The sequence below is a fragment of the Micropterus salmoides genome, unplaced genomic scaffold (assembly GCF_014851395.1).
Source record: "Micropterus salmoides isolate LMB-PRFRI ecotype aquatic unplaced genomic scaffold, ASM1485139v1 Ms_hic_scaffold_16, whole genome shotgun sequence".
Classification (NCBI taxonomy): Eukaryota; Metazoa; Chordata; class Actinopteri; order Centrarchiformes; family Centrarchidae; genus Micropterus; species Micropterus salmoides.
The window spans coordinates 7,597,483-7,608,471 of record NW_024040707.1 but is presented as its reverse complement, the minus strand read 5'-3'; positions in this window follow the sequence as shown (position 1 = coordinate 7,608,471).

Sequence of the window (10,989 nt, the reverse complement as noted above, 5' to 3'; positions counted from 1 at the left end):
CTCAGCTGTGGGGCAACGAGAAAAATATTTCTATTTTGACTCATAGTTAAGCTCATTAGTAACAGTCTTAAATTGTGTATGCAGGATTTGATGCATGATGCTCTGAAGCAATACAATACAACAGATGAAGCGATGATCTGTGAACAAATAGATCTGCCAATGAATATTACACAAAAGCCTGTATGATTTTCAAAGAAATACAAACATGCTATTTCCGTTAGGCCCCTGGAAGGGGCCCACAATGAAGCTATATCACAATGTTTTTCAATAAGGCTGAGCACACAACACAGTGATGAACAAGAATGACATTATCTGTACTATGGATGGGGATCAGCAAAATTATTCTGTGTCCAGGTGAAATGTGCACAGAGTGGTATCTCATTCAAACATGTCCTAAATGTCACTGAGATGAGGTGTTTAATTGAGCTCCTGTCAGCACGGCCCAGAAGAGTGATAGAGTCCAGAAGAGTCGATTCTCAGCGCCCGCTCTCATGCATATCAATCGCAAGTCATGTAAATGCGATCAGCTTCTTCCTATTAAATATTCTCATGATTGCTTTACAGGTCAACACAATGCAACGCACCCTGAATAAAAAATCCAGAATTAGATGGCTACACCCAGTTTTCATGGACCGCTGAGAAGGCAGGCAACGAATCATCTCAGTCTCTGATAAATAGTCTCTGATAAAGTTTTTTAGTGGCATGCCATCATATTGTTGTGTGTGTTATATGTATTATTTGCCTATATTAAATTATCATTGACCTCAGAAACATGACAAGGAGCCCAAACGGTCACTTTTTTTAAGGGGTCACAAACTGAAAAGGCTGAGAACCACTGGTTTAATCTTTAACAATGTGTTGACGTCTCAGCTTATCAATTCTTTTTAAATGTGATATCTTCAACTGAAAAGTAACTAACTCTCTTATGCTGACAACAGTAACTACAGCAGCACTTTCTCGTGTGCTACTCTTCAGATTTGAAAGAAAATGAAGGCGGAGAAGATCAGTGATGTCTTTGATCTATTGTCTGGGTTTTAGAGTCAGAGAGCTGAATAAAGAGACTGCTTTGAACGTTGGAAACTAAAAGTGAGGTGTACAAGGAACATTTTAATGTTTCATGTTATATTTCCTTTTTAATGTTTTTATTGCATTATGTAAAGCTGCTTGATTTACTTTTCCACCTGCCCTAACTGTACTTAAAGGGCTTCAAGTTACAACATGAATAGTATTTTAGAAAGTATTAACAATTTATTAGCTCCATCACATAGACTTATTGCATACCAGCTTTACCTGTGTAAGTAATAGACAAACCAAAACAAATAAAAATCAGATTAAATAATCCAATACTGTTGGCTCATGCATCCACATAAACTTTATTTACAGTCTAATGTGCATTGCTGAGGAACTTAAGATACCACCAAAAACTTAAAATGTCTATAGCAAAGCATCCTTGTTCTTCACTGACAAGAAGACATTTGAACTGTAGCCAAAGAATTTAAGTGCTTTTTGATGGGAAAAATGTAGAAAAATGTTGATGATGCAGCATGACAGCCACATTCACTGAGATATGAAATAACATTGCTTACAGAATAATACAAATTCAATGGAAATGTTAAACTTTCGAGCCACACTAGCAGCATGGCTGGATTTTGAGTGAACTTTTGGATGGATTGGCATTGAATTTGTACACATACCCATGGTCGCCAGAGGATGAATCCTGATGACTTTGGTGATATCCTGACTTTTCATCTAGACCAGTAGGTGATCAAAGTTTTCACTTACCCAGTGAAATATCCTGACATCATCTAGATGGATTGGCACAACATTTTGGACAATCATTCGTGGTTCCCAGGTGACGTATCCTGATGACTTTGGTAATCTGCTGACTTTTCCTCTAGTTTAAAAATTTGGCAGAGACTGTCATGCTGACCTAAGGATGAATTGTAATATCTTTGGTGATCTTTTAACTTTTCATCTAAAAAAAATATATATAATACTGACATTCCCATCAGTCTCAGCTGTATTTTGTGTTTTGTGCGAATTAGCAAATGTTACCATGCTAACACACTATACTAAGACTGTAAATGGTTATCAGATAGGTGCAAAAAATTGTGTCTGATCTGACACACAAATTTCAGCTTTTATCCTCTGCTAGAAGATTCAGGGTTCCCAAGTGCAAGCTGAACTGACAACATTAATCTCAACATTTATTCCTCTGTCCATTAAGCTTATCAACACTAGCACGTAATGTAAATGTTGGCCATAAGGGTTGTGCAATATGTCATTATGCAACACTTAGGCTATTTAGGTTGTGCAATATGTTAGTTGTGGGCGGCATGGTGATGCAGTGGTTAGCGCTGAAGGTCGTGGGTTCAAACCCCGGTTGCCCCGGCCTTTCTGTGTGGAGTTTGCGTGTTCTCCCCGTGTCCGCGTGGGTTCTCTCCGGGTGCTCCGGCTTCCTCCCACCATCCAAAGACATGCAGGCTAGGTTAATTGGTTTCTCCAAAATTGTCCACAGGTGTGGATGTGAGTGTGAGTGGTTGTCTGTCTATGTGTGGCCCTGCGATGAACTGGCGACCTGTCCAGGGTGTACCCTGCCTTTCCCGATGTAAGCTGGGATTGGCTCCAGCCCCCTGCAGCCCTGTACACAGGATAAGCAGTTCACGATGGATGGATGGAATATGTTAGTTGTGCAATACATAGGCTTCATGGATTGTGCAATATGTAATTTGTGCAATACGTAGGCTAGTTGGGTTGTACAGTACGCTAGTTGTGCAATACGTAGGCTATTTGTGCAATTTCTCATTTGTGCAATGTAGGCTAAATGGGCAGTGCAACAGTTATTGTGGGCAATGCAGGCTGTATGGGTTGAGCAATCAAATGCGGCCATTGTGAGAAGTGGTGAATGTGTATATTTATAGGTTCCTGCCGGAAAGGTGCAGAACAGACAGAGTCCAAAACAGATTTCCCTTCGCGGTCAATAAGTATCCTATCTAATCTTATAAACGTGGCAAAACATTACACCTGCTAATATCAGCATGTTCAGATTGTCCACTAGCAGATAGATAGACTGCAGACTGTTAGTCTTGTTTTACAGTTGTAATGTGATTAACCTATTGCTGTATTTACATTTTAAAAAGACATTTTGGCTATGTATCATCTTGTCACTCATGCTTGTTCAGGTTTACCCTGCTGCTGTTGTTTGTGTTCTGTCCTGGCAACTGCAGTGACAAGTCACAGTCAGCCAAAAACTTCTCAGTATGGGTGAAATGACTGAATCCTTTTTGTGAATCATTCCTGCTTGCAGGTGAGTGTCTGGTCAGCTGTTTACCATCGGGTGGTTTGATGATTCAGATGGTGAGGCTGCCAAGCTGCTTCTGTGGGGAAATGTGGCTGATGAGTTCTTGTTAGGCTCTGTTTGGAATTATTCAAACTCTTAAATGGATGCAATATTGCCTGAGTGGAAGGGTAGATGAATGGATCAATGTATTGTTGGTCTGTTGACCAACTTGATCCAGACTGAAATATCTCAACAACTATTTGATGGATTGTCATGGAATTTTGTACAGACATTCGTGGTCCCCAGAAGATGAAGATTACTGACTTTGGTTATCCACTGACCTTTACTATAGTGCAATCATGAGCTTGAGATTTTTGAATCGATTGCCATGAAATTTTGTATGGATGTCCATGGTGCAGAGAAGATGAATCCTAATTACTTTGGTAATCCCTTGAGTTTTCCTCTAGTGCCTCCAGCAGGCCAAACATTTCACTTACCCAGTGAAATATCTCAATATCTATTGATTGCCACAATGTTTTTTTACAGATTTTCATGGATTCTACATGATGTATGCTACTGATTTTGGTGATCCCCTGACTTTCCTCTAGCACCACTATGAGGTTCACATTTATGGTTTTCAGGGAAATGTCTGGACAGCTTTTGGATGATTTATTTGTATAATATTTAGCCTCCGTACTTTGTGGTTAATGCTAATTAGCAACTGTTAGCATGCTAGCACGCTAGACTAAGATCGTAAACATTATCCCTGCTAGACATTGTGAGCATTTTAGTATGCATTCATCTTAAAGCACGGGGAAATGTTTTCAGTTTTTTATGGCATTTTTCACCAAAAATCTGGCTTCTAGAAACTTTTCCATAAGCTAAATTTGATGTTCCGGTAAATCCTGTCATGTTCTACTATATGCTAGGTATTAGCATAGTTTCATTATATAAATAGTCTACTTACTTTATCTGTCTGAAGTACAAAATGACTCTACTAATCTCTGAAATCTTCCCATAAAAGCCTCCATAGTATACTAACTGTTGATTCGGAGGCTTCTTCTTCACAAGCCCCAAAAGCCCACCCCAATGATCTATAGACCCAGGCTACTTATTTATGGTTTGATAGGTGTGTTAGTAATTTAAGCCATGTATAGCCATGTATTGAGCTGGTAGAGAAACACAGAGCCCGGAGATGAGAGTGTAAATGAGCTTGTTTTCATTCCACAGGAGGAAATGTGATCCAGTCACCACGGCAACTGAACCCAGGCATTGATCACTATAAGCAGATGATTATTATAACCAATTTATTTTTTCTGTTTCTCATGCAGATTACCAAGTAATTGACATTTGTTTATTTATTACATGAATATAAAGTAAAAAAAATGGACAGCTTAACTATTTATTGAACTTTATTGACTGTTTCAAAATATAGCAGAGCTGTTTCAAACACTTACTGTACACATTACTGTATAATTAAAATACACTATACAGTAATACAGTATAGTATAGTATATAGTAATTCAAATTATAACTAGCTTTAGGTTAAAACAATATTGTGCTGTTTACAAATACTGTAACGTCAGAAGTGCAAATGGGCTACTAAGCCACAGCTTGGCTGTGGTTTCAATGCTTTTCAAAGTTTTAAATTTTCTGAAAATAAACTGAAGGCTATCAATAACAAACTGGTAGCAGAATTTGAAAACAAACATATTCAGAATATAAGAAGAAAATACAGAGGAGATTTTAGTGAAATTCTCTCCTACCAAATGTCTGATTCATCCAACAAAGTGGGTAAGTGAGTGAATCGTGGATCCTTTCAAGCATATACTCAAGTGTTATAAGAATTCTTTAAACATCTAGCAGCCCTCAGAGCTAGAAAAAGACAATATAGGCTACCTGTGCTAAATGTGGGCAAAGCAAATCAGTTTAGTTTAGAAGCTGCTCCCACACCAGAGTTCTTACAATCCCTTCCTACCTGATATATTCTCCCTTACCTCAGCTTCTCCAAGCATGAAATCATTCGGGCAGAATGATAGGATGTTTGGCTGTGGAGCAGTAGCGTGAGATTTGTTTCTGTGCAGATAAACACAGCTTTGACTGTTGTCTCAGCAATTGAGGACACTTTCTAATTCAATTTCAAAGTGTGCAAAGCAGAAAATAATCTCACAAGAAGGTTGAGCAATTTGTTTAACTGCCTTGGTTATCTTAGTTGTTAGTCCTAAATATATGGAAAAAGATTTGAAACCGCTCTGCAATCCCAAACAAAAGCATACCTCCGGCTCATTAATTGAAATAACCAAAATAATCAATAATCAAGGCAGGGACAGTAGCTGCTGGGAATATATATATATACTCTCAGGTGCAATACAGCAATCCTCACACCAAATATCACACCTTTACTAGCAAACTGGGACACTTAAAACACATTCCATTGTTATTCAGTTGCAGGGCTAATTCATTAAATACACAATAATAATAATAATATAAACAACAATATTAATAAATAACACTTTTTTAAAAAGCCCACCCACAGTGTTTTATTTTATATAAATTTAAGTTTAAAAAAGAGCAACCTTCATGAACATTTCTTACAGGCTAATTCATTTCACACAGGCTGAATTTCATTACACACTTTTTTTAATACAATGCAATTAGCATTGTAAGTACACCTTTGTTGAAATATCTAGCTGGCTAGTTAAATTTATGAGGGACGCATAAAAAGGGAATTCAATTCCCCTCATAGAGCTGACTTGTTCGTGACCGACACTACTGCCCATCACACTGTCATGTCTTTGTTTACGTCTAGGCTATCATTTAAAAAGTTGAATGCTTTTAATCAGTATTGCCAAAAACACCTAATTTAAAAATGTTGAGTAATTAGTAAAAAGAGGGACAACACATAGGCTGTTTCTCAATCTGCGTTCTTTACTTGTGTTCTTGTGGAAACATCATAAATGCAGCCAAAGTACTGTTACAATTCAAAAGTTAGCATCTAGCCAAGTACAGTCAAATACCCGGCTGTGTTCTCGCTCCGCCCGTTTTACCCAGTCTGCATCTGTGGTGACTTGTGTGGACTTTGGATAGCCAGATATCCCAGAATGCATTTCACCACCAAAAAGCGGAAATGTCGGAGGAAGTAACTCACAACATTATCTTTCTTGGAATAAATTCTCTTTTAGAAAAACAAGAGCCGTTTCTACTAGAGCCCGACCGATTTATTGTTTTGCAGAAATTATCGGCCGATATAAGCTACTTGCAGATATATCTGCATCTGCGTTTATAACAGCCGATTTGACTATTAAAACGAGAAACAGAGTGTCGGATCCTTCCCTCATGTCATGAGTGTTGCATAGTTTGCCCACCAGAGGGCACATCACTGCAGCACCACAGAACAAAACATCAGCAGCCCGCAGTCTACTAGAGCTCAGAGCTCTTGGTTGCTCCTATGGGTAGCTCCCACGCTCAGTGTTCATGGTGCTAGCGTTAATGAGCAGTTAAACTATAGTGTTTGACGTTTTCTAAATATATCTGTGAGCTGGTTGTCTCTAGTTACAGTCGGCGTGTCAGAAATTATTAAACCAGAGTGGACTTGTGAATAAACGTGAGCTGTACAAGTACTGTATCTAACTCGGCTTCCTGCCTAACAAATGTTACCTCTTCTTGTGAATGTTAAACATTAGTATGAAATCTCAAAGTTGCAGGTCCTCATTGTAGACAGTCATGTAGTATTAGATTAATCAAACAGCACCATTTCCTCTGTGTCACTATCATAGATGGCATGATTTAGAAAGTTGTGGCAGATTATATGTAAGGTAGGCCTAATAACTATTGCATGACAAAATATTTATATACATATATATATATATATATATATATATATATATATTGCCTATGTAGGAGAGCCGTGTTTGTCATTATATTATATATATATATATTTATTATAGCAATGACATTAGATATGATATATGGTATTATTCGTAGTAGTAGTAGTATATGGGTAATTTTAGTCATTTTTAGTTTCTGTTTTGCCCCCACAATACACTATTTACTTTAATGTTCTGTACTTTTTATACTGTATTATGTCAGGGTATCTTGGTCTCAACATAACAACATTTTAGGGATAACCTTTGTTTATGTCATGCGTTTCCTAAAATAAGGGGAAAAAACAATATCGGTCGATATTAAAAAATCATAAAAAATCTCAAAATCGGTATCGGGTTTAAAAATCCCATATCGGTCGTGCTCTAACATCTACATTATACAGATCTTAATATTTTGAATTGACAGTTAGAAGGTTAACAAACTGGCTAGCAGTTAGACATTTGATATGTTAGAGTGGGGACAAGTCACTATGTTCCCTGGGTCCTGTGTTACTGGGGCTATCTTTGCAGTTCAAAACTGTTTCATTGCAATACCACGTGTGGCTACTGGGAAAAAATAGAGGCAAGGCTGAGCAGCAGCGCCTTATCCACTTCTAACAATCAAAGACTATATTAAAGAAGTTGGCGTTCCCCATTGGTTTGTGGAATACTGTTTTAAAACCTTGAGTTTGGCATTTTGACCATCACCATCTTGATTTTTTGCGACCAGGAACTGGACGTGATGATATTTGGACATGAAGGTGGCACTAGCTAGCTTGGTTAGCAAATTTTATCTGTAATTCATGTTACTGTAATTTTAAATGGGATGCTAATTTTTGCTAGCGTAAAAAGGCGTAAAAAATTAACAGCCAACCCATAAGTTGAAACTAACTAATCTAATGGAATCATACTTCTTTTTGCAACCAATGATGTCGCCTCTTCTGGCGGTTAGAAAGAATGCAGGTTTAAGGCACTTTCCCATTGGTTTCACTTTTCAGAACCGGAGGTTGTTAATAATGCAACCATGACAAGTACGTCTGCCCCCATCTTATTCCTCCTGAGTTTTATGGTAGTTGGCATCCATAAGTGTTTCATTACCGCCATCTGGTGGACTGTCCCTTGCCCCATCCATTCCAGCAAAGCCATGGCATGTGTTAAAAGGCACAAGACTGAAATGTTCCTGAATGAAGCTGCATGTGTGAATAGTGATTTAATTTACTGAGAACTATGTGTGATGAAGGCTTACTATTGCTTCTCTCAGTTGCATGCTGGCAGTGAATACTGCAGACTGTCCAGACTGCTGACAGCTGCTACTGCTACTGTATGAATATGATGGAGGATGGGGGTGTGCAGTGAACGTTACCTTAAAATTCAGGGGTACTGAGTGACTTGGGGTACGTCATAGTCTTTTCAGAGATTTTTCTGGGGTGAAGTAGACGGACCTACAGGAATTTGTGGAAAAAGGTAAACAAACATCTGTTGTAATGAACAATAATAAAGTGGGACCAGGATCAATCGATAACTGAGTAGATAATATAGTGACAGTACATGTAACCTACTAACTCAAAAAAGTGGATTTAGTGTTAAGTACTCTTTAAAGCTACAGCCCCTTGACTCATGGACTCGCTCTTGTAAAGATATGATTTTCAGATATTTGCCATATTACAAATGTCCGTGGGATTTTAACAAGATTTTCTCATACCTGGAATACTTACACGTGGACTCTAAAATGGGCCACAACAGACTGCCTCAGCACATTGCTGAAGCTATACTTCTCTCTTCAGTAACCAGCAAATTCAAGATCCCCTTAAACATATAAGGTTCTATTATCTGTACATATCTACTATTGATTGTTTGATTTGGGGGATTGAACCATGGAGCTCCTTATTGAAGTGAATTGAAAGAGTGCACAATTATTGTGTTCAAGCAGCAATCCAGCAAGCCACTCTTAGCAGGCAGTGCTCTTTGTTCCCTAATAATCAGTTGAGGTCGTCTTCTGCCCACCAACACTCAGTAATCTCCATCCATAATAACACAGCTGCCTCAGAAATGTGGGCAGTAGGCAGGAGCCCCCAAATCTAAGCGCATTTGGTGAGAAGGAGGCAAAGCCGCTCTTCGAAGACAGGCAGCAAGGAACATAAGGCTCTCTAGCCCTCCCAGGGTTTAATGTCTTATTATTTTCCACATACAGTACCAAAATGAACAGTTTTGTCAGCAGGGACGCTGTTGTGTTGGTGTCACTTCCTCTGTACCCACAGCGACAGAGGTAGCAGGCTGAGAAATGAGGGGAAGGTGGGTGTGTTTGGTATTAGCTGTTCATTTAGTTGGCATTTTACATCTGAAAATTATTTGAAGGGTGCTGGTGAGGGATCAGTCATATACTGTAAAATTAAAACAGGCTGAGGATTGGAATACACAAACATAAAGCCAAATATAGAATTATCCAATTATTTCTTTCTGTCAGTCCTGAAGTGTCACCACATCTGTGGCTTCGTTCCAGTTATAGCACCTTGACTTATTGAATTTCTGTTTAACACGTTGTTGAATTAGGGCAGCTTGTTCATTTTAACTAGATGAATCATATGAGTCCTGGAGACCAGATTTAATGCATGTAATGAGCACAGTTAAAATGAGTTTTTAGGATGAACTAATCATTTATGGTTCATTTTTGTTACTTTTTTCTCCCTTTCTTTTCACTTTCCACTGACATCTTTGAGGACAGCTGACTGATTAAAGTGTTCTTTCAGTATACAAAATTACATAAGGCACGATGACTAATACATACTCCAACACTCTTGCATGGTCGCACTGATAGTGAAAGCCAGTTTTTGTACATAAGAGAGTAGTTAACATCCTCTGCTATTTTGTTTGACTATGTCACTCTGTGCCTTCTAGCCCTGAGCCATCTAGCACTCATGCATAGATTGTGTGACAGCATGATTAATTGTGTTGTGTTCGGGGGCAAACTAAACTAGCAGATGGATATGTGAGGAGTCCTTCGCAGTGGGGGAGAAGTAACTGTAAATTCCTTGTGTGAAAAAGAGGACTGGTATAATGATATATGAAACCACAAAAACATTTTGCTGTTGTCTTGGAAAAACGCTGTCTAGGAATCTCAAAACAATATATTTTTCAGAAGGATAAATTACTTGTAATCTTCCATTTAGGCACTTTGATGGCCTCTGTAATGGCAGTATAAACTATCATGGTCACATTCAATTTGAAAGATGTCAGGCAATTTTACTGCAAATGCAGAGAGAATAGAGAAGATTGTGCAAATTCCAACTATATTTCCCTTAGTGTGCACTCAGCAAATCCAGTTTTGCCAACAGAGGTAATATCCACAAGTAGTGTCCCACACCGTAGCATCTGTAGCATATGATTGGATTAGACTGCAGATTATCGTGTAGGCTGTGAGAGCTAGGCAAGCAGATAACCATGCCTTCAGAAATTATTAATCACAAAAAACAAATCAAAAGTTTTTTCCCCCCACTGAATGGATCAGCAATAGAAAAAACATATATATCTTACATATAAGGAAAGCTATAATATGCAACTGCAACCACAGCACAACCAAGACTGATGGGTGCAGGAAATGTGCATGTTCTTTACATACAGTGAAATGTAAGGTAACACAAAAAGAAACACATTCCTGTTTTTCAATCTGCATTTCAATCTCTTCACTGAAAACTGACAGGGTTTTATTATTATGCTGTGCAATTTTGTTTTCTTCTGCAATTCACTGGTCAGCTCAGCAACCAGAGAGATGATATACAATTATGATCAAGACTCACAGATGACTGACCATGAATGTGATGTTATACTTTTCCACTTTTTGTTGTAATC